Source organism: Bos grunniens, chromosome 9 (genome assembly GCF_055505025.1).
Source record: "Bos grunniens cultivar Pamir isolate PY7600 chromosome 9, Bosgru_T2T1.0, whole genome shotgun sequence".
Classification (NCBI taxonomy): Eukaryota; Metazoa; Chordata; class Mammalia; order Artiodactyla; family Bovidae; genus Bos; species Bos grunniens.
The window spans coordinates 41885031-41909829 of NC_141173.1; the positions used below are offsets into that span (position 1 = coordinate 41885031).

At 38.6% G+C, this 24799-nt stretch overlaps 1 protein-coding gene across 4 annotated transcripts in view; it reads right to left on the bottom strand.

The window, feature by feature from the left end:
• The window catches only part of LOC147365857 (coiled-coil domain-containing protein 162-like), a 210639-nt gene extending 187503 nt beyond the window's left edge, over positions 1–23136 (bottom strand). For all 4 annotated transcript variants that reach the window (XR_015132916.1, XM_086317383.1, XM_086317382.1 and 1 more), the window contains exon 1: positions 23008–23136. The gene's annotated coding sequence lies outside the window, so the exon portion shown is untranslated. The remainder of the gene's footprint in view (positions 1–23007) is intronic.
• Positions 23137–24799: the final 1663 nt, after the last annotated feature.

Genomic DNA, 24799 nt, shown 5'->3' on the forward strand with positions numbered 1-24799 from the left:
GGAGATTCAGTCTGCCCTTTGGGAGTTTTGTTTAGCTCATTAGCCTCCCACCTCATGTAGCCTGAAAATCTGGCAAAGTCTTGAGAGGAAAATTTATCAAGTGTTCCATGTTGATTTCTGTCATTAGTAGAAATTTGTCTTCAAAGCACTGTGGATAGATTTCACCATGACTTTGCAGTCCACCTTATTTCTTGGGTATGGCCTTCTAAGGCTTCTGACTCATAGTTGGTCATTCCCTTCCTTCTCATGCCTGAAATTCCCTCCTTCAAAAGTTTTGAGCTTAGCCTCCCATTCCATCAAGTTCAATATCTGGCAAAAACTTGAAGAAGAGACCTGTCATATGTTTGATGCAGTCCCTTTTTCTTGTTGTTCAGTCCCTCAGTCATGTCCAACTCTTTGCAACCTCTGGGACTCCAGCATGCCAGGCATCCCTGTCCTTCACTATCTCTTGAGTTTTCTCAAACTCGTGTCCATTGAGTGGGTGATGCCACTCATCCATCTAACTCCTTTGTTGCCCCATTCTCCTCCTGCTCTCAATCTTTCCCAGCATCAGAGTCTTTTCCAATGAGTTTGCTCTTTGCATCAAGTGGTCAAAGTATTGGAGCTTCAGCTTTAGCATAGGTCCTACTAATGAATATTCAGGGTTGATATCCTTTAGGATTGACTGGTTTGATCTCCTTACAGTCCAAGGGATTCTTAAGAGTCTTCCCCAACACCACAGTTCAAAAGCATCAATTATTTGGTGCTCAGCCTTATTTATGGTCCAACATCTGTACATGACCAATAGAAAAACAATAGCTTTGACTAAATGGACCTTTGTCGGCAAAGTGATGTCTCTGCTTTTTAATACTCTGTCTAGGATTGCCACAGCTTTTCTTCCAAGGAGCAAGCATCTTTTAATTTCATGGCTGCAGTCACCATCTAGTGATTTTGGAGTCCAAGAAAATAAAGTTTGTTATTCTTTCTATTGTTTCCCCATCTATTTGCCATGAAGTGATGGGACTGAATACCATGATCTTAGTTTTTTGAATGTTGAGTTTTAAGCCAGCTTTTTCACTCTCCTCTTTCACCTTCATCAAGAGGTTCTTTAGTTCCTCTTGACTTTCTACCATTAGGATGGTGTCATCTGCATATCTGAGGTTACTGATATTTCTCCTGGCAATCTTGAATTCAGCTTGTAACTCATCCAGCCAGGCATTTCACATGATGTACTCTGCATATAAGTTAAATAAGCAGGGTGACAATATACAGCCTTGATATACTCCTTTCCCAATTTGGAACCAGTCCATTGTTTCATGTCCAGTTCTAACTGTTGCTTCTTGACCCACTTACAGATTTTACAGGAGGCAGTAAGGTGGTCTGTTATTCCTATCTCTTTAATAACTTACCACAGTTTGTTGTGATCCACACAATCAAAAGCTTTAGTGTAGTATATGAAACAGAACTAGGTATTTTTTCTGGAATTTCCTTGCTTTTTCTATGATACAATGGATGTTAGCAATTTGATCTCTGGTTCCTCACCCTTTTCTAAATCCAGCTTGTACATTTGGAAGTTCTCAGTTCACATACTGTTGAAGCCTTGTGAAATGAGCACAATTGTATGGCAGTTTGAACATTCTTTGGCATTGCCTTTCTTTAGGATTGGAGTGAAAACTGACCTTTTCCAGTCCTGTGGCCACTGCTGAGTTTTCCAAATTTGCTGGCATATTGAGTGCAGCACTTTACAGCATCCTCTTTTGGAATTTTAATAGCTCAGTTGGAATTCCATCACCTGCACTAGCTTTGATCATAGCGAGCTTTCTAAGGCCCACTTGATTGCACACTCCAGGATGTTTGGCTCTAGGTGAGTGACCACACCATCATGGTTATCCAGGTCATTAAGACATTTTTGTATAGTTCTTTTGTGTATTCTTACCACCTCTTCTTAATCTCTTCTGCTTCTGTTAGGTCTATACTCTGTTCTTTATAGTGCCCATCTTTGCATCAAATGTTCCCTTGGTATCTCTAATTTTCTTGAAGAGATCTCTAGTCTTTCCTATTCTATTGTATCCCTCTACGTATTTGCATTGTTAAGAAGCCTTTCTTAACTCTCTCTGCTATTCTCTGCAACTCTGCATTCAGATGGCTATATCTTTCTTTTTCTCCTTTGCCTTTTGCTTCTCTTTTCTCAGCTATTTGTAAGACCTCCTCAAACAACTATTTTGCCTTTTGGCATTTCTTTTTCTAGGGGATGATTTTGATCACTGCCTCCTGTACAATGTTATGAACCTCTGTCCATAGTTCTTCAGGCACTCTAGCAGATCTAATCCCCTGAATCTATTTGTCACTTTCACTGTATAATCATAAGGGATTTGATTTTGGTCATAACTGAATGACCTAGTGCTTTTGCCTATTTTTTTCAATTTAAGTCTGAATTTTACAATAACGAGCTCATGATCTGAGTGACAGTCAGCTCCAGGTCTTGTTTTTGCTGACTGAATAGAATTTCTCCATCTTTGGTTGCAAAGAATAAATCAATCTGATTTCAATATTGACCATCTGGTGATGTCCATGTGTAGAGTTGATTCTTGCATTGTTGGAAGAGGGTGTTTGCTATGACCAGTGTGTTCTCTTGGCAAAACTCTGTTAGCCTTTGCCCTGCTTCATTTTGTACTCCAAGGCCAAACTTGCCTGTTACTCCAGGTATCTCTTGACTTCCTACTTTTGCATTCCAATCCCCTATGATGAAAATGACATCTTTTTTTGGTGTTAGTTCCAGAAGGTCTTGTAGGTCTTCATAGTACTTGTCAACTTCAGCATCTTCAGCATTAGTGGTTGGGCATAGACTTGGATTACTGTGATGTTGAATGGTTGTCCACCAAGATGGTGGAGAAGGACGTGTGCTCATCTTCTCCTGCAAGAACACCAAAACTGCAGCTAGCTGCTAAGCACAATTGATAGGAGAATGCTGGAACCCACCAAAAAAGATACCCCATGTCCAAGGACAAAGAAGAAGCCACAAACAGACGGTAGGAGGGACATAATGCTGTTTAAAATCAAAATACCTGCCAGAGACTCTTAGAGGACACAGACAAAACCTTGTGTGCACTAGGACCCAGGGAAAGGAGCAGTGACCCCCCAACTACAGTCTGAGCCAGACCTGCCTGTGAGTGTTTGAGGGTCTCCTGCAAAGGCATGGTCAGCAGTGGCCTGATACAGGGACAAGGCCACTGGCAGCAGTGGTCCTGGGAGGTGCAGCATGTGACAAAGTCCTTTGGAGGAAGTTGCCATTAGTCCCATCATAGAGCTGCCGGGCTGGCGATCCACAAACTGGAGAACAATTATACCAAAGCAGTTCTCTCACTGTTGTGAAGGTTCTAGGCCCCACAACAGACTTCCCAAGCTGGGGAGCCAGCAAAGGGACTGGGAATCCCCACAGAACCTGACTTTGAAGGTCAGTGGGATTTGGTTACAGAATTTCCACAGGACTGGGGATAAAGAGACTCTTGGAAGAACAAAACTTTGTGTGCACTACAACCCAGGAGAAAGGAGCAGTGACCCCATTGAGTTAGACTTGCCTGTGAGTGGAAGTCTCCAGCAGAGGCACAGGTCCATTGTGCATGGCTCAGGGTCAGGTTCACTGGCAGCAGCATTCCTGGGAGACATGGTGTGTTGGCATAAGTCCTCCTGGAGGAGGTTGCCATTAGGTTTAGCACAGAGACTATAGCCCTTCCATAGAGACTACGTACTGCAGAACTGGGCTGCCTCAGGACAAACTACACGAAGGGAGCACAAACCCACTCATCAGCAGAAGATTATATTAAAGATTTGCTGAGGATGGCCTTGCCCACCAGAGCAAGACCCAGTTTTCCCCATAGCCAGTCCCTCTCATCAGGAAGCTTGTACAGCCTCTTATCCACAATCATTACAGGGCAGATGGAATGAAAAACACAATCACAGAAAACTAACCAAAACGATCACATGGACCACAGCCTTGTGTAATTCAGTGAAACTATGGGCCATGCAGAGTGGGGCCACCCAAGACAGATGGGTCACGGTGGAGAGTTCTGACAAAATGTGGTTCACTGGAGAAGGGAATGGCAAACCACTTCAGCATTCTTGCCTTGAGAACTCCATGAATAGTATGAAAAGGCAAAAACATGACACTGAAAGATGAACCCCCCATGTCAGGTGTTCAATATGCCACTGGAGAAGACTGGAGAAATAGCTCCAGAAAGAATGAAGAGGCTGAGCCAAAGCAGAAATGACACCCAGCTGTGGATGTGTCTGCTGCTCAAAGTAAAGTCCAATGCTGCAAAGAACAATATTGTCTAGTAACCTGGAATGTTAGGTCTATGAATCAAGGTAAATTCAGTTCAGTTCAGTCGCTCAGTCATGTCTGATTCTTTGCAACCCCATGGACTGCAGCACGCCAGGCTTCCCTGTCCATCACCAACTCCCAAAGCTTGCTTAAACTCATGTCCACTGAGTTGGTGATGCCATCCAACCATCTCATCTTCTGTTGTCTCCTTCTCCTCCTGCCTACAATCTTTCCCAGCATCAGGGTCTTTTCCAATGAGTCAGTTCTTCGCATCAGGTGGCCAAAGTATTGGAGCTTCAGCTTCAGCGTCAGACCTTCCAATGAATATTCAGGACTGATTTCCTTTAGGATTGACTCGTTGGATCTCCTTGAAGTCCAAGGGACTCTAAAGAGTCTTCTCCAACACCAAAGTTCAAAAGCATCAATTCTTCAGTGCTCAGCTTTCTTTATAGTCCAACTCTCACATCCATACATGACTACTGGAAAAATGATAACTTTGGCTAGATGGACCTTTGTTGGCAAAGTAATGTCTCTGCTTTTTAATATGCTATCTATAGGTTGGTCATGGATTTTCTTCCAAGGAGCAAGCATCTTTTAATTTCATAGCTGCAGTTACCATCTGCAGTGATTTTGGAGCCCCCCAAAATAAAATCTGTCACTGTTTCCATTGTTTCCCCATATATTGTCATGAAGTGATGGGACTGGATACTATGATCTTAGTTTTCTGAATGTGAGTTTTAAGCCAACTTTTTCACTCTCCTTTTTCACTTTCATCAAGAGGCTCTTTAGTTCTTCTTTGCCTTTTGCCATAAGGGTGGTGTCTTTGGGGATCTGAGGTTATTGATATTTCTCCCAGCAATCTTGATTCCAGCTTGTGCTTTATCCAGCCTGGTCTTTTGCATAATATACTCTGCATATAAGTTAAATAAGCAGGGTGACAATATACAGCCTTGACATACACCTTTCCCTATTTGGAACCAAGGTAAATTGGAAGTGGTCAAACAGGAGATTACAAGAGTGAACACTGACATTTTAGGAATCAGTGAAGTAAAATGGATTACTATCATGTTGAATGGTTTGCCTTGAAAACAAACTGAGATCATTCTGTCGTTTTTGAGATTGCACCCAAGTACTCCATTTTGGACTCTCTTGTTGACTATTTAGGGCTACTCCATTTCTTCTAAGGGATTCTTGTCCATAGTAATAGATAAAATGGTCATCTGAATTAAATTCCCCCATTCCCATCCATTTTAGTTCTATTATATCTATTATACCATTATATCTATTACACCATTATATCTATTACTATGTACAAGAATCCCTTAGAAGAAATGCAGTAGCCCTCATAGAGAGTCTGAAATGCAGTACTTGGGTGCAATCTCAAAAATGACAGAATGATCTTGGTTCATTTCCATGGCAAACCATTCAACATCATAGTAACCCAAGTCTATGTCCTTTCTCTAGCAGGAATTTATCTCTTCACCATGAGACTGCAGATCTTATTATGCCTTTCTTGGACAGTTCTCCAGTTTATTTTATACTCTAGCATTCAGCAAATACCAGTCATTACTTTTCAGAATTTAAATCAAATCTGTCATGTCTGTATCCACGACCTTCAAAAACTCCCCTGGGTTCTCTTTGTTCCAGGAGAGTATCCATGCTAAAAGCAGGGTCACTGTGACCAGAATTGGTAAATGCTCTAAGAAATAAAACAGGGATTGTCAAGTGACCCAGGAAGGGACTTCCCTTTCTGGAATTTTCATTCTTCTAGTTTTCATTGTGTCTATAATTTTCAAATGACTTTAAACATATGACTTTGTAATTTATCTGTTTTAGTGGGAGTGTGGCCTTTCTAAATCTTACCTGAAGTAGAAATCTCAATACTTACTTGAGAACAAATGTATTTTGATATTTTGTATCCTATGTCATTAAATCAAACTTTTAGTCACAACCCACTAGTAATCAATGTTAGGAGCCACTAATGTATCATAATCTGCATTTGGAGAAAAACTGCTCTAATAGATCTCCAGGAAAAACCAAGATGTCTGGCTGTTTGGAAGAGTTCATCTAATAGATATGGATTAAATGGACTTCAATCCTCCTTAATATTACATAAATTCTTGAAGTGTAGAATTCTGCATGTATTTTTCTTTGAAGTATGACAAGGTCGGCTTTTGCATAGAATTAGCCTTCTCACGGAAATATTCTGCAAACGTAATTTTGTTCTACCCCTTCTACATTCTGCAAATGTAATTTTGTTCTACCTCTTTTTTGTCAAGGAAAATCAAATTCTATGATTTGTCTTAGTCATTAGTATTTTAACCCCCTACATTCTAAGTTTCCATTATTTTGTCCACAGGATGACAACTTCTTTCAAGAAAAGAGATCCCTTATATCTAAAGCACCTTCCCTCAAACTTTGGCTTTCCTCTCTGTATTACTGTCTTTCACCTTAAGTAATAATAAACCACCTCATTACTTGTTCATGAAAGGATTTGTAAGTACAAGGACCAGGCAGAAAGGAAGCACATGTGGAAGCAAAATTGACAAAATGCTTTGCTGCCATTATCAATAAATTTGTACATCATAATCAGAAAATAAAACAACTTGTACCCTGAGAGAACTAAAATAAACAAACACAAACAGGGTCACTGTGCCTAGTTCAGTTTCGCAAAACAAAAGAATCCTTAAGTGAAAGTGAAGTTGCTCAGTTGTGCCCGACTCTTAGCAACCCCATGGACTGCAGCCTACCAGGCTCCTCCGTCCATGGGATTTTCCAGGCAAGAGTACTGGAGTGGGGTGCCATTGCCTTCTCCATCCTTGTCTTTTAGCCACTGCCATTTTGGACTCCGTTTCCCTATTCTAACTACCTAACATTCCCCCCTCAAGAGATGGGAGGCCCAATTCTTTGGGAATAGGGGCGTCGAGGTCTTTCTGGCTACTTCCTGCTGAACTGGGATGGCGAGGGCTATTGGGCCTCCCCCTCTTGCTAGTCTCAGGCCTCAGAGTCCTCATAGCGGTGTCCATCTAAGGGTGAGTGTTATTTTCCATGGTAGGCTGTAGTTTTGTATCTTTGTTGAACTGGGACCGCATGTTGTAGCTTGTTGACCTTAACTGGAGGTCAGAGCTGCATGAGCTTTCTGCCGAGTTCGTTTTTCGCTGTCCTGGTCTCCAGCATGATAGGCCTCTTGTCAGTTCCCTTGCACTGGGTTTTCTTTGCGTTCCGCGCTGAGTTGGGCTCCTGCTGTGCTTGGCTTCCTCCTTGCAGGGGCTGTGCGGAGGTTGTTTCAGCCAGGTTAAATCCGAGTCAGGGCACCAGAGATGTCAGGAGAGTGTATGGTTCTCAGTTCTTGTCTCGTCACAACAATGATTTGGAGCAACGGACATTAAAGCCCTCGGTGCATCACAGCTCTCGGGTCTTGGACAAACCGTGTCATAGCTCTTAGACAAATCAGTGTTACAGCTCTATTTTATCTAGAAGATAGCAGGAGAATCCATCCCCGAAGAAGAGAAGAGAGTGGAGGAACGTGCCAGCTTGTGTGCGGGGTGGGGATGGGGGGCAGGGGTGGGTTGAGAGAGAGAAAGAGCCTACACATGGGAGAGAGAGTGAAAGAAACCTTAGGTTTGGTTTATAAGAACTGACTTCCTAATAATAGTAACTTTGGGGACTTTCCTGGCAATCCAGTGGTTAAGACTTTGCTTTACAATGCAGGAGGTGCAGGTGGTTGGGGAGCAAAGATCCCACATGCCTTGGGACCAAAAAACCAAAACATTAAATATAGAAGCAATATTGTAACAAATTCTATAAAGACTTTGAAAATGGTCCACATCCAAAAAATCTTAAAAAAAAAAGTAACTTAGTCACCAACTTTTTGTAATATTGATAGTTGAAGATCTGTGATAATCTTTGTGGCTTTAACAATGGTATGAGAAAATTTCTGTCTTTTCTACCATGGACCGACTAATTGCAAACTTGGTAATGTTGGTAATTTTGTGGAGTTTTCACCCTCTTTTTTGTATATTTTAATTTGACGAACCAGTTTTTCTAAAGCTTAAGAGTTTTGGACTTCCCTGATGGTCCAGTGGTTAGGAATTCACGTGCCATTGTAGCAGATATGGGTTCAATCCCTGGTCCAGGAAGATTCCATATGCCGTGGGGCAACTAATCCTGTGCGCCACCACTACTGAGCCCATGCTCCAGAGCTTACACATTGCAGCTACTGAAATCTATATGCCCTAAAGCCTATGCTCCACAACAAGAGATGTCAATACAATGAGAAGACAGCACACCACAACTAGAGAAAGCCTGTGTGCAGCAACAACGACCCAGTACAGACGAAAAAAGAAAAAAAAGAAAAATCCTTGGAGTTTCTTGCAAACTTTTCTTGGAAGTAGACTTTTCTAAATGCTTGTATATGACTATTCCTTTGACAATTCTAGAGGTTCTGTCAAGATTTTATGTATTTATCTACCAGAGGTGCATTCATCAGCCAGAGCCAAGTAAACTGCACTGTCCACGAGGAGCAACTCAAGGGTTCTTTGAGGTATATTGTTTTTCTAGTTTTAGGGTGAATCTCCTGTGGGAAAATATTTTTTTTTAATTGAAGAATTGGTGAATTACTATACTGAGTTAGTTTCAGGTGTACAGCACAGTGATTCAGTTATACATATGTACATATATTTTCAATTTTTTCCATTATATGTTATTACAGGACATTGAATATAATATAGTTCCCTTTGCTATAGTAAATCCTTGTTGCTTATCTATTTTATATATGGTAGTATGTATCTGTTGGGGGCTTCCCAGGTAGCTCAGTGTTAAAGAATCTGCCTGCTAATACAGGAGACACAGAGGTGCTAGTTCAATCCCTGGGTTGGGAAGATCCCCTGAAGGAGAAATAGGCAACCCACTCCAGAATTCTTGCCTGGAGAATTCCATGGACAGAGGAGCCTGGCGGGCTACAGTCCAGGGGCTGCAAAGAGTTGGACACAACTGAGCAACTAACACATAGAAGCACCTCAATATATAAGGCAAATACAGACATAAAAGGTGAAATTGATAGTAACACAACAATCGTAGAAAACTGGACAGCTATGTGTAAAAGAAAGGGATTAGAATACTTCCTAATACCATACACAAAGATAAACTCAAAATGGATTAAAGACCTACATGTAAGACCAGAAACTATAAAACTTTATAGAGGAAAACATAGGCAGAACACTCTTTGACATAAATCACAGCAAGATTCTCTATGACCCACCTCCTAGAGTAATGGAAATAAAAGCAAAAATAAACAAGTGGGACCTAATTAAACTTAAAGCTTTTTGCACAGCAAAGGAAACTACAAACAAGGTAAAAAGACAAGCTTCAGAATGGGAGAAAATAATAACAAATGAAACAAGTGACAAAGGATTAATTTCCAAAATATACAAGCAGCTCATGCAGCTCAATAAAAGAAAACAAATAACTCAATCAAAAAGTAGGCAGAAGACCTAAACAGACATTTCTTCAAAGAAGATATACAGATGGCTAATAAATACATGAAAAGATGTTCAACATCAATCAGTATTAGAGGAATGCTAATTAAAACTACAATGAGCTATTGCTCAAAATGTTCATCATCAAAAAATATACAAACAATAAATGCCAGACAGAGTGTGGAGAAAATGGAACCCTCTTGTACTGTTGGTGAGAATGTAAATTGATGCAGCCACTATGGAGAACAGTATGGAGATTCCTTAAAAAACTAGGAATAAAACTACCATACAATCCAGCAATCCCACTACTGGACATATACCCTTAGAAAACCACAATTCAAAGAGACACATGTACCCCAATGTTCACTGTAGCACTATTCACAATAACTAGGATATGGAAGGAACCTAGATGTCCATTGACAGATGAATGGATAAAGATGTGGTACATACACACAATGAATATTACTCAGCTATAAAAAATAATGCACTGGAGTCAGTCCTAATGAGGTGGATGAGCCTAGAGCCTATTACACAGAGTGAAGTACGTCAGAAAGAGAAAAACAAATATTGTATCTTAACACACATATATGGAATCTAGAAAAATGGTACTGATTAACCTATTTTCAGGGCAACACTAGAGATGCAGACATAGAGAATAGACTTGTGGACACAGTGGGGGATGGAGAGTGTGGGATGAATTGAGAGAGCAGCATTGAAACATATACATTACTATATGTAAAATAGATAGCCAGTGAGAATTTGCTGTATGACAGGGAGCTCAAACCTGGTGTTCTGTGACAACCTAGAGGGGTAGGATGGGATGGGAGGTGGCAGGGAGGTTCAAAAGAGAGGATACATGTATATACCTACGGCTGATTCACATTGTTGTATGGTAGAAAGCAACACAAGAATGTAAAACTATTTTTTTTTCCTTTGTAAAAAACCAACTTTAATTTCTTTTAATTATAGTTTTTTCCATTTCTTGTTCCATAACCATATGGTAATTTTGTCTAGGTAGTTTCAGTGATCAGTTTCAGAAAAAAATAATGATATTTTCTTTTATTAGCACTGAAAACAGATAGAGCTTTCTTTTCAGTTTTGGACAGCTTGGACTATAAGAAAAATTTACTATAATTTAATAAAAAATAGCTTATACATCTAATTTATTTATAATCTCCACCTTGACGTCTAATATTTTTGTATTCCAGTCATCAGAGGGCAATGCTTCTCTTCTATGCAGAGTCCTTCAATCTTGTCAGTCAATTATATAATATCAATGAATGCACCGTGATTTGGTGTTGGAGAAGACTCTTGAGAGTAGCTTGGACAGCAAGGAGATTCAACCAGTCCATCCTAAAGGAAATAAGTCCTGAATATTCTTTGGAAGGACAGATGCCAAAGCTGAAACTCCAATGCTTTGGCCACCTGATGCGAAGAACTGACCCATCCGAAAAGACCCTGATGCTGGGAAAGACTGAAGGTGGGAGGAGAAGGGGATGACAGAGGATGAAATGGCCGGACGGCATCACCGACTCAATGGACATGAGTTTTATCAAGCTCCGAGAGTTGGTGACGGACAGGGAGCCTGGAGTGCTGCAGTCCATGGGGTTGCAAAGAGTTGGACATGACTTAGTTACCATACAACAACAATTGTATCAGAGCTTTTGAAATTGCCAAAGGGCATCTCTTGAACGCTCTACAAATACTTGAAACACTTCTTTAAATTTGAGTTATAAAAATACGATATACAAAATCACTAAACCCATATTTTATGGCAAAATTTTACATAAACTTAAACTAAGCATCCCGAACATGGTGTTTCCACATGGAACTGGCTATATCCTAAAGAATGTGTGCTAAACCTATTTCCTTCTTCCTCTTTCTGTGCCTCAAATGTGAATCCTACTGTATCTTATAAAATTGTATTTTCACTTTCAAAAAATCATGGAAGATTTTCATTTTGGGGTTTTATTTCTGTCTCTACCTATTTCTGATCTTAACTCATAGATATGAACCCATATTGTTACTCATTTCAGCATATGGTGTTTCTTTTCCTACCAGGCACTGCAACTCTCTCTGATCTTGTAACTTCATGATTTCTACTCTCAGTATCAATACAAGTGTTTCTTATTTTGATATTTACAGCAAGAACTTTATACTGATAATTGTTTGAATGAATCTTTCAACGGACAGTGAAGGATTCTCTGTAAAACTTCTCTTTGTTATTTCTAAATATCTTCCATGTTGAAATATATATATATATATATATATATATACACACACATATACAATTATGATGGGTCTTCATTGCTTTCAGTGGGCTTTCTCTAGTTGCAGAGAGCAAGGGCTACTATCGTTGCACTGTTCAGGCTTCTCAGTGTGGTGGTTTCTCTTTTGTGGAGCACTGGCTCTAGGGCCTGTGGGCTTCGGTAGTTGCAGTGCATGGGCTCAGCAGTTGTGGTTCCCGGGCTCTAGAGCACAAGATCAGTAGTTGTGGCACATCAGCTTAGTTGCTCCGAGGCATGTGGTATCTTACAAGACCAAGGATGGAACCCACTTCTCCTGCATTGGCAAGAATGTAAAACTATTATCCTCCAATTAAAAATGAATAAATTTTAAAACATTCAGAAAACTAAGATCATGGCATCTGGTCCCATCAATTCATGGCAAATAGATGGGAAAATAATGGAAATAGACTTTTTTTTTTTGGCTCCAAAATCACTGCAGATGGTGACTGCAGTTATGAAATTAAAAGACACATGCTCCTTGAAAGAAAAGCTATGACCAACCTAGACAGCATATTAAAAAGCAGAGACACTACTTTGCCAACAAAGGTCTGTCTAGTCAAAGCTATTGTTTTACCAATAGTCATGTATGGATGCAAGAGTTGGACCATAAAGAAAGCTGAGCACCAAAGAATTGACGCTTTTGAACTGTGGTGCTGGAGAAGACTCTTTAGAGTTCCTTGGACTTCAAGGAGATCCAACCAGTCCATCCTGAAGGAGATCAGTCCTGAATAATCATTGGAAGGACTGATGCTGAAGCTAAGCTCCAATACTTTGGCCACCTGATGCGAAGAAATGATTCACTTGAAAAGATCCTGATGTTGGGAAAGATTGAAGGCAAGAGGAGAAGGGGACAACAGAGGATTAGATGGTTGGATGGCATCACTAACTCAATGGACATGAGTTTGAGTAAACTCCGGGAGTTGGTGATGGACAGGGAGGCATGGTGTCCAAGCAACTGAACTGAACTGAACTGAAATTTAAAAAAAAAAAAAAAAATCTAGAGACTACTTATTGCCTACTCTGTCCAGAAAAAATCTAGAGACTACTTATTGCCTACTCTGTCCAGAATATACATTTTCTCTCAAGGTGATAGTTAAATAAATCTTCATAACATGATTATGGGTTATTTCAGGAAAAAAGGGATTTTATTCTTCATTAATTGATCATTGTTGGCTACTACAAATTAATATGAGTCACTGAGTCTTCTCCAGGCTTCCCTTGTGGCTCAGCTGGTAAAGAATCTGCCTGCAACGTGGGTAACCTGGGTTCAATTCCTCTGTTGGAAGATTCCCTGGAGAAGGAAAAGGCTACCCATTCCAGTATTCTGGCTTGGAGAATTCCATGGACTGTATAGTCCATGGGGTCACAAAGAGTCGGACACAACTGAGTGAACTTCACTTTCACTGAGTCTTCTCCATAGACAGTTTCTGCTTTTTCCTTACATTTGCCTGGTCTGAAGTCCCTATAATGAGCTACAAAGACCAGAAATTGGGTGTTCTGGCAGAAACATGAAAACAGTGAAAGCCTCAGTAAAGACTTTTATCATACTCATAACTATTGACTCTACAGGGAGTAGACTATGGAAACAGACTTTTCAGTGTAAGCTGATATCAGGATGACAGACAGATACCTGTCAGACTACCAAAAGATTAGAGTCAGGATTTCTAGGACTCTTTAAATCCAGAAGCAGATGACTTTGTGAAACTGATTGCTTCACCCCAAATCAGAAAAACAAGAATTTTTTACCCAGGACTAAATTAGTTAATTATGACTAATGTCCTGTATCTAATGGACATATAAGAAGAATTCCATTCTTCTTTATTTCAAACTCTTATTTGGCCACACTTGTATAAACTGGAGGCATTGTTCTAACAGAAGTTTTGGAATTCAGAAAAAAAAAATCTGTGGAAATCTTAATATAGCTTATCAGTAACAGATGGTTCAGTTCAGTTCAGTCGCTCAGTCCTATCCAACTCTCTGCGATCTCATGGACTGCAGCACGCCAGGCTTCCCTTTCCATCACCAACTCCCGGAGCTTGCACAAACTCATGTCCGTAGAGTTGGTGATGCCATCCAACCATCTCATCCTCTATCATCCCCTTCTCCTCCTGCCTTCAATCTTTCCCAGCATGAGGGTCTTTTGCAAATGAGTCAGTTCTTTGCATCAGGTGGCCAAAGTATTGGAGTTTCAGCTTCAGATCAGTCCTTCCAATGAATATTCAGGATTGATTTCCTTTAGGATGGACTGGTTGGATTTCCTTGAAGTCCAAGGGACTCTCAAGAGTCTTCTCCAACACCACAGTTCAAAAGCGTCAATTCTTCAGTGCTCAGCTTTCTTTACAGTCCAACTCTCACAACCATACATGACTACTGGAAAAACCATAGCTTTGACTAGAGGGACCTTTGTTGGCAAAGTAATGTCTCTGCTTTTTAATATGCTGTCTATAGGTTGGTCATAACTTTTCTTCCAAAGAGCAAGTGTCTTTTAATTTCATGGCTGCAATCACCATCTGCAGTGATTTTTGGACCCCCCAAAATAAAGTCTGACACTGTTCCCATTGTTTACCCATCTATTTGCCATGAAGTGATGGAACCAGATGCCATGATCTTAGTTTTCTGAATGTTGAGCTTTAAGCCAACTTTTTCACTCTCCTCTTTCACTTTCATCAAGAGGCTCTTTAGTTCTTCTTCGCTTTCTGCCATAAGGGTGGTGTCATCTGCATATCTAAGGTTATTGATATTTCTCCCGGCAATGTTGATTCCAGCTTGTGCTTCATCCAGCCAAGCATTTCTCATGATGTACTCTGCATGTAAGTTAAATAAGCAGGGTGGCAATATACAGCCTTGACGCACTCCTTTTCCTATTTGGAACCAGTCTGCTATTCCATGTCTAGTTCTAACTGTTGCTTCTTGACCTGCATACAGATTTCTGAGGAGGCAGGTGAGGTAGTCTGGTATTCCCATCTCTTTCAGAATTTTCCACAGTTTGTTGTGATCCACACAGTCAAAGGCTTTGGCATAGTCAATAAAGCAGAAGTAGATGCTTTTCTGGAACTTTCTTGCTCTTTCGATGATCCAACGGATGTTGGCAATTTGATCTCTGGTTCCACTGCCTTTTCTAAATCCAGCTTGAACATCTGGAAGTTCACTGGTCATGTACTGTTGAAACGTGGCTTGGAGAATTTTGAACATTACTTTGCTAGTGTGTGAGATGAGTGTTAATTTGTGGTAGCTTGAACATTGTTACAGAAACATAAAAATTATGATTCTGGAGAATACATATAAAACTACCCCAAAATAGTTTAAATGGTTGAAATTACACAAAATACCTTTACTTAGCTCCTTTACTTTTCCTGGCCATGTAGCTGTTTTACATTGTTGCTGCTGTTCAGATGCTAAGTTGTGTCCAACTCTTTGCCATTCCATGGACTATAGTGCACATGTTTCCTTGCTATTTTACACAGGTTCAGTAAAAAGATTCTCCTTTCTGTAAGGCAGTTATTTAGTAATTGCTTTTGTAACCATGGTCATGCCTCAAACCTCATTAAATTACATACAGAAAGCCCATTATTAAACAACAAGGTCCAAGCAACTTGCTTGAGGTGAACTGGATGGTTGTTGGTTTCTTGTCTTCGTATATGAGCTGATAAGAGTGATATTTTACATGTAAAAATAATGACAACCTTATGAACTTTACAAAGTTTCCAGATAAAGATAACTCCTAAATTTTAGTGTCATGTGACTTTAATTTTATTAACCAAATTACAAGAAGGTTTTTTGTATATATGTGTGAACTTTCATCACATTTACATAATAAAAACAAAATATCCAAGTAATGATACTGCAGTAGAAAATCACTAAACAGGTTTATGCAGTCAAAGTCATGCCTTAGGAGGAAATTTGAAGGCAAAATTGACACTGTAATTAGAGTAAGAAATGCACATCACATTCCAAAGTCAGAAAATGGAATACAACAACCGTGTGTTGTAAAGGATTAACCTTTCACATTCCAAAGAAAGGTTTTACCCTTGCTCAGCTCCTGGGAGATAACCTCTAAGACCATGGAACAGCCTGCCTGATAAAAACACTTTTAGTTTACCTAGGAGCTTCATGCTCTGCAAGATAGTCTTCACTAACAATGTGATTTATGATGGGGCTTTCAGCCATTTGGTACCAGCTTTGGTGGCTCAGACAGAAAAGAATCTGCCTGCATGCAGCAGTCCCGGGTTCAGTCCTTGGATTGGTAAGATCCCCTGGAGAAGGGAATGGCTACCCACTCCAGTATTCTTGCCTGGAGAATTCCATGGACAGAGGAGTCTGGCAGGCTACAGTCCATGGAATGCAAAGAATTGGACATCACTAAGCGACTATCACTTTCACTTTTTCAGAGGGACTGGAGACTGAAGGTCAGTCACATGGGCAGTCAGCCATGCTATGTGACCAGCCCACAATAAAAAAAATTGGACACCAAAGCTCAGAGGAGCAATACTCCAAGCATATCATACATCATTGCTAGAATTGAGTGCTATCTGCATGACTTCACTGGAAGACAAGTTCTAGTTCATGCCTGGTGTTTCCTGGACTTTGCTGTGCTGTGCTTAGTTGCTCAGTTGTGTCTGACTCTTTGTGACCCCATGGACTGTACCCCACTAGGCTCCTCTGTTCAGGCTCCTCTTGTTCTCCAGGCAAGAATACTAGAGTGGGTTGCCATGCCCTCCTCTAGGGGAATCTTCCCAATCCAGGGATCAAACCCAAGTCTCCTGCATTGCAGGCGGATTCTTTACTCTCTGAGCCACCAGAGAAGCCCAAGAATACTGGAGTGGGTAGCCTAACCCTTCTCCAGGGGATCTTCCTAACCCAGGAATCGAACTGGGATCTCCTGAATTGCAGGCAGATTCTTTACCAGCTGAGCTACCAGGGAAACCCTAGACTTCCTGAACTTTACCTTATGTCCTTTTTTGAGTTGCTGATTTAAATTTGTATGTTTTTGTTGTAATAAACCATGAGTATAATAGCTTTTCTGAGTTCTATGTATTCTTTTAGTGAATCACTGAGCCCAAAGGTGACCTTGAAAATTTGCAACCGAGATAAAGTAACATCAGCAAAAACAGTCAATTTGTCTGATTCTTGTTCCCTCAGTAAATGAAACCTTGAGTCTTTCCTATAAGATATTCCCCGATAGAAACAAATATATCCCTGATTTTGACAATGCCAATGTCTGAAGATATGTGATGATCTTTTTGGATATGTCATATCCAAAAGCTGTTTTCTACCTTAAAGAGATTAACAGTAAACTTGATGACCTTGGTATATTTGTAAGTTTTTTTCTTTCAAATACTTGTCATATCTTTAATTTGTGAAAGCTATCCTTCTACATCTTGGACTCCCTCACAAATCTTGTTGGCATATAAACCCTTTTCTTTTTAAATGCTTTAATCTCTGAGTGGTTTATATTTTACTTCAGCCAGTGGTAGTTTGTATCAATAATATTTTACTAGACTGGTTAAGAATCAAACTCCACTATTTGTGGCATATCCATAGAAATGCTCAGAAGTGGATCTGAGAATTAGAAACCACAGGAAAACATTCTATTCAAATAGCAAAGGCAAAGCTCTCACTCTGCTTAAGAGCTATACTATAAAAGAACAAAGAGAAAATGACCCTCTCTGAAAATTTACTTAGGCTTAGGTGTCCAATATTTAAATCACACCACAAGAGAGAAGCAGCATATATAATACTGATATAAATTCTTTCAAGTTTATCAAATCAAAGAGTTATATACATAAAATCACAGAATAAGCTTTTAAAAGACAAGTTCATTTTGAAATTAAAGTAAAAGTAGAACTTCTTAACCCAGAAATATTTCTTTTAATTCTGATACTGAATTTCCCAGTTTTAAATTTGTGGCTTAGCTTATTTTGGGGAAAATGAAGGTAATAATTTTGTGCTATATTCAAGCATTCAATATTTTAAAATATTAATAGTGCTATTCTTTCACATGTATTATTACAAAGTCTGGGGTTAGCTATCTCTGAAAATACATTTTTAAGGTATTAAAGGTACTTTTTCTTTTGCTAGAAATTATAAAACCAAAAATGTTCCATAGAATTCTCAAGAGTGTTTTAAAATTTAATTTTAAATGGGTTTCCTGTGTACCAATAGGATTTATGTTTTAAATAACACACTTGTGAAGTTAAAAGAACCTACAGTGATGAAAAGCGAAATAGTTTCCAATTTAATGAGAAGATTCTGGACAACTGCCTTGTAAACAACAATCTTATATTTCAGGCAAGAAATGATTCACATTCTGTACTAGTTCAGTAATAGATTTTTCTAAGAAATATCCCACAAGTCATTGTACATTTAACTTTAAAGAAAATTAACCAAAGAAAAACTTTCAAGGTTTTTCAAAACTTATCCTAAAATTTACTTGATCAGATTAAGCAAAATTAGGTCAAAAGAATATTTTAGCTATGACTAGAAGGTCTGGCTCACTTTATAATCTTCTTTTCATAAGGACTAAAATCTATTTAACAATTTAAGCACTTTTAATACTTTGTAGTGGTGAACAAACTTTTACAAGTGAGTAGAATCCTATTATAATGAACATCACCCTGATGTTCGCTTCCTTATGGCACTTCTTCCTATGTTCTGCTGCTGCTAAGTCGCTTCAGTCGTGTCTGACTCTGTGCGACCCCATAGACGGCAGCCCACCAGGCTCCCCCGTCCCTGGGATTCTCCAGGCAAGAACACTGGAGTGGGTTGCCATTTCCTTCTCCAATGCATGAAAGTGAAAAGTGAAAGTGTTCTAACCACAGCCAAAATCTGACACGGCCTGAAGAAACATGTTGAACAGGATATCAAAAGTCACAGAACCACAGCCTGTCAGTTGGCAATAATTTCATTTAATGAAGCTGTTTTTCAGGTAAGATATTTATATACTCCATTCACTCTTTTCAAAATATTTTATCAGTTCAGTAAAATGACATGTCTTTAAAGACTGTCCTGTTGGTAGTACATCAGGTTTCAAACTTTTTTAGTGTTGTTGACTGCTGATGCTCAAACAAATAGGGTTTCTCACAGGATAAATCTTTGCTCATTTCAGATTCAAGACATGCACACAGTTTTTCCTCTCACAAATCTCACTTCTTTATGCATTTTAAAACTGTCTCAAGCACCTACAGAAATGATTTTTTTCCTAATCATAAAACCCCTGCTTGATTAGATTCCACACAGAGGCAGTGACAAGACAGAAACAATGGCTGAGGAATAATTGAGGCCTTTTGTTAAAGAATTCATGGTGAATATATTTATTTGTATCCACATTAGAAAAGTAACACTCCTCTAATGTAGGTTGGCTAGTGTTTGAAAAGAGTATTCTATAGACCAGCAAATGTAAAGGTATTGACTAAAGTGGGACTTTTACCTGTAGAACATACAAAACACATTTGAAATGGTATTTCTGGGATCAACAGTAGACTGCACAAGTCATAGTAGGGAACTTGAGAGTATTCCTATTTTATACTGGCTATCTCACTGTCCTCCACAACATTTTTCAAATTCATTCCCTTTGAAAATTTATTAAAAGCTGGCTTTTACTTTTCCAAATAACATTTAGAAATTATAATTTTACATTTTAAATTATAATTTTGCATTTTAAATTATAATTTAGTACTCACAAAATTTCATAAAACAGCACTACCTTCTCTATGTGTGAAGTGCTCTGACAGTTTCAATGCTATTCTATATTATTTTTAAAAATGTTGACAGTGATCCACTAAATTGATTTCACAATCCATTAATAGGATATGATCTACAGTTTGAAAAATACTGACTTGGCCTAAGTGATAAAGAAGATGAAGTATGAGGAAATTGAGAGGGTTAAATTCATAAGGAAAGTGACTGGAAATTATTTGCATAATTCTGTGAAAATCAATAATTGGCCTTTAGTATATAATTTGCCACTATATTATTTTTCTGTTGCAGTGTAAATCCTTGTTGTTTGACTTTTGCCCCAATTACTCTCCACTCTCTTCCCATATACTTGTGTTTCATACCATTCTTTTGACTCATGTCTTTGAATTTGGTGCTGGTTATGTGACAGTACGTGTTTGAGACTACTGGGTGGACTGGTTTCCTCAATCAATAAGTTATGGAAGATTAAGAATCTGAGACCAATTCTGCCATGAGGAAATAAAGCAGAGGAGAGCCATATATATATCAAGATAACAAATGAAGAAATACAAACAGGCTGACTTCATCTATGAATGGATGAAAACAAAGGTTTGGTAGACAAATATTTTTTGAGCATCTGCTCTGTGCTGATCATTATACCTCTGTGCCACCTACTGTTTTCTTTCTTATATGTTTATGTATGTCTTATCTCTACTATCAGACTATAAGCAACTTAAAGACATAATCCATGTATAATTTCTTTGAATCTTCTATAGCAACTAACACAGTATCCTAGGATCAACAAATTCTTGATTATTAGAGATCAATACTTGCTGAATGAACATGTCAAACACACCAATATACAAGTAAAGAACTACCTTGATTCTCAAACCTCTTCCTCTTAGCATCATAATATCAAAGAAAGCAACATTCTGAGTGCCTGTTGTCTGTGTTGCCCCCCCAAAAAATAATAAAATACTTAAATATTCTTAACTAGTGGTTATATAAAATATGGTCACATATCCTTAAAAGATGAAACAACAGAGTAGTTGAACTGGTGCCTGAAACAACAGTACTTGATCCAATATGCTCATTCCAAATGAGTTCACCAAATAAGGTTAATGTATTTCCATGCAGTATAATTATTAAATATTTACTGAGAGGCCACTTATGGGCCAGGTACTATGCTGGGTTCTTGGCTACAGCGGTGAACAAGGAATGATCTTGCCTTCAGGGAGCTTTCAATCTATGGGAAGACAAACAAACAAATGATAACAAGAAAATGTGCGAAGTGCAAAGACAGAGCAAGTACCTAGAAAAGGCAGCTAAGCCAGATTTGGGAGCAGGTAGGGATGTGAAGAAGACGCTTAAAGAGGGTTTCTTAGAGGCTGCAGTAAATTGAGATCTGAAGAATTAAGGGAAGCTAGATAAGCAAAATCTAGGCAGAAAGTATGGTGGATAACATCATACTTATTTTAAAAGATTATTCTAGAAAGCTGATTATACCAAATAACTTTTTCTGTCTTTCTTTGATAGAAAATTCATCATGCCCAGCATTCTGCCTACAGCCTGGATCCAGTCTCTCAACATTACAAAATGATGAACTGGCATTTATAAGTCTTACATGGTTGAAAAACAGAAACAAAAAATACCTCAGAGTGTAAAGTAACAAGAGATCAGTTTACTTCTTTTCTGTTAAAACTGTTAAACAGATATAATACAAGGAATACAATAGATCATGCATATATAATAAAAAATACATTTCTTCAGTGGGGGTATCCTAGTTTATAATTTTAATAATTGTCTATGGCATCTAATAAGCTTTTGCGAATGCAATGACACTATACTGGTATGGAGAACATGCTCAAAAACCCATCAGGAGGGTTTTCCTGGTGTTTCAGCAGTAAAGAATCTGCCTGGCAATGCAGGAGACACAGGTTTGATCCCTGATCTGGGAAGATTCCACATGCTGTGGAGGAACTAAGCCCAGGCACCCCACAACAATTGAACCTGTGCTCTAGAGCCTGGGAGCTACAACTACTGATCCATATGCCACAATTACTGAAGTCCATGTACTCTAGAGCCCATGCTCTGCAACTAGAGAGCAGCCCCCACTTGCTACAACTAAAGAAAAGCCCTCTCAGCAATGAAGACCCAGCATAGCAAAAAACAAACAAACAAAAAAAAAAACCCATCAGGAGAAAAAATCGACCTGATTCTTTACGTAAACACTTCATAGCTATAATCAAAATAAACTCTGGTCTAGACAATATTTTAAACTTTAAACTTTACCATTTTGCTATATCTAATTCTCTCTATATAACAAAACACCAAAAAAAAAAAAAAAAGGAGGAAAGTTAAATAAGTACACAGGTTATGAAGAATAAGGCTGAGGTACTGGCAAGGTCTATTTACCAAGAAGTGAATTTATTTTCACACCGGTGACAGTCAATTATTATTTTTATTTATCCTCGTTTTACTTTAATTAAAAGGTGCCATGGCACCCATAAAGAGTTTTTTTTTTTTAATCTCAAGATGCTATGCTATGCCTTAGATAGGTTTGTATTGTTGTACATCTGGGAGTCAGCTTATACTTATCTAAACTTCACATACAATTAAATTAAATGTTCTCTGTAGGTACAGCTTTAGTTACAGATGAATAGAGTTCCAGGAAAACTCCATTAGGAGTTTCACTATTTACACTATACCAACAATGGCAGCTGGTGCATTTTTGGCCACACTGAGCACTCCTTCCATTGCTCATGACCAACCCACCCTTTCCCCCTAGTTTGATATCTCACAAGTCAAGTTTTGATTTACATTTTGATGTCTTATTATGGATTAAGAATACTACTCTACAGTTAAAATTTTATTTTTAAAGGAAGAAAGCTTTATACATAACTAAAAAATAAGTTTCAAGCATACCATCCCAGCCAGTTAGCACACTGTATTAAATATTTCCTTTAACCTTGTACTGTTGAAAATAGGGCATTTCCCTCTAATCTTCCTATCTTTAGCTACAACTTAATAAAAATGGTCATATTCCAATGACCCACACAAATACAGTTAATTCAAGATTCCAACTCCTATTTCCAGGATTAGAATAGTCACTACTGCTTCAAACACTCAAACTTTCTAGTTTCATAGTTGCATCAAAGTTGAGACTTGTCTTGGATAAAAGTTCTAATTTCATTTTTTTCAATTTATGATTAAATAAACAAGCAAACCTGTTTTTCACTTAAGTGAACAAAAATCTATGATATCCTACCGAGTTTCTGCTAGGCAGAGCACAGCTGCGGGGTTGCTACAGCAACTCTTGTACACTGACCATAGACAGCCCCATCCAGGAAGGAAATCGTTTGCTCCACCCCCTGAGGAGTCAAAGGCAAGCAGCAGTCTGTGAGCAGAGACACATTTTCAGTTCAGTAATTGTGATGGAGCAACAGGAGACCATTCTTTATCATCTTTCCTAATACATGTCACCCCAACAACCCAAACAAACTTCAAATCAAGTTGCTATGAGTACATATTTCCACATCATGGTAGGATTATATTCTTTACCCAACCCCCACTAGAAACCTGAGCCAGGGAACAAATCAAAGCAATTTCATCCTAGGCATATAGAAAAAGAAAAAAAAAAGTAAATTTAGAATATTCTCACTTTTATGAAGAGTACCTTTTGGTTCTTGCTTTCAGGCTTTAACCCCTGCAACTCAGGATCTATGACAATTTTTTCTCTTTTTGGCTGCTCAGATATAACATTTACTGAGTTTTTATTCAGTGCCAACCCTTCTGCTGGGTGCTTTGACATGTTATTTCAGTTAATCTCACAACAACCCTATGAGGTAGGTAGTAATACAATCCTACTTTTACAAATGAGAAACAGAGGTTCCAAAAAGTCATTTGATTGTCTAAACTACTAAGTGGCAGAATCAACATGAACCCAAGTTTCCTATTTCCGAGATCTATGTTTTTTCTACTACATTGCACTGGTTTTGGAAGAAAATTCACAATTCTTAGTTAAAATATTCAAGTGTTCCTTAAGTGATTTTAATTTTTTATGGTAATTTGTTTTAGTAAAACATCTCCACAAGTAATGACTTTACTACTGGTAAATTAAAAATATTCAGCCACCATCTTAAGTGCATAGAAAACAAAGGCATATCTGGGTGAGTTTTTTGCCAAGTATAAACTACGGCACTCACATTCTTGAGAAAAGATAAAGTAGAAAAATAGGTAAGGTGATGAAACTGAGTTTAGATGAAGCAGTCTGTGGAACATCTCTTGGGTTGAAGGAGCTGTAAGGGGAGAGGGAGTGAAAGTGGGTGAAGGACAACATTTAAACCAGAGGCAGAGAAACGTTTATTTCAGTCATTAGTTACTTTCAAGGACAATTCCAAGTATAAATCTGCCCATTTTCAGTCATATCTCCACTTCAGGTATGGAAAGGTCTTTGAGAAGCACCTCTTTTTCTCTTCATAAGAATGAATTATAGTTTTTCTCTTTCCTCCACAAAGAGCCCACAATTACTCTCTTTCTCCTACATATAATCTTTGGGATTTCCTAAGAGGATATAAAGACTATCTTTAAAAAAAATTGCATTTCCTAGCTCCCCAAGATCTTGATCTTTTTATTCTTTCATACCTATAGCTTGAATATCCCCCAGCTATAGATAAAGATGTACCTCTAAAACTGTCCCTTTGGAATCACCATTTTTTAAATTGCTATCCTATCTTCTGAGCTCCTCCCTTCTGTTATGCTTTTTGTGTCAGTCTTCTAGTTCTACATCAGGTGGTGACTCCAATTCTCTAGTTGCCCCAAAGGATTCTGGTGAGAAACAAAGTAAGTTCAGTAGAGTTGTACTAGTTTCCACACGTTTCTGGAAAGACAGGTCAACAAATGGAAATTCACTATAAAGCATATATGTACAAAGAAATATCTTATGGCATCACTAATCAAAGCATAAAAATATAGTTATAAAGGAGTCAGATTAAAAAAAACAAGAGCTAGATTTATAAAAGAGAATGGGAATAGCAGAGAAAGGCTTTCACAGTTGGATT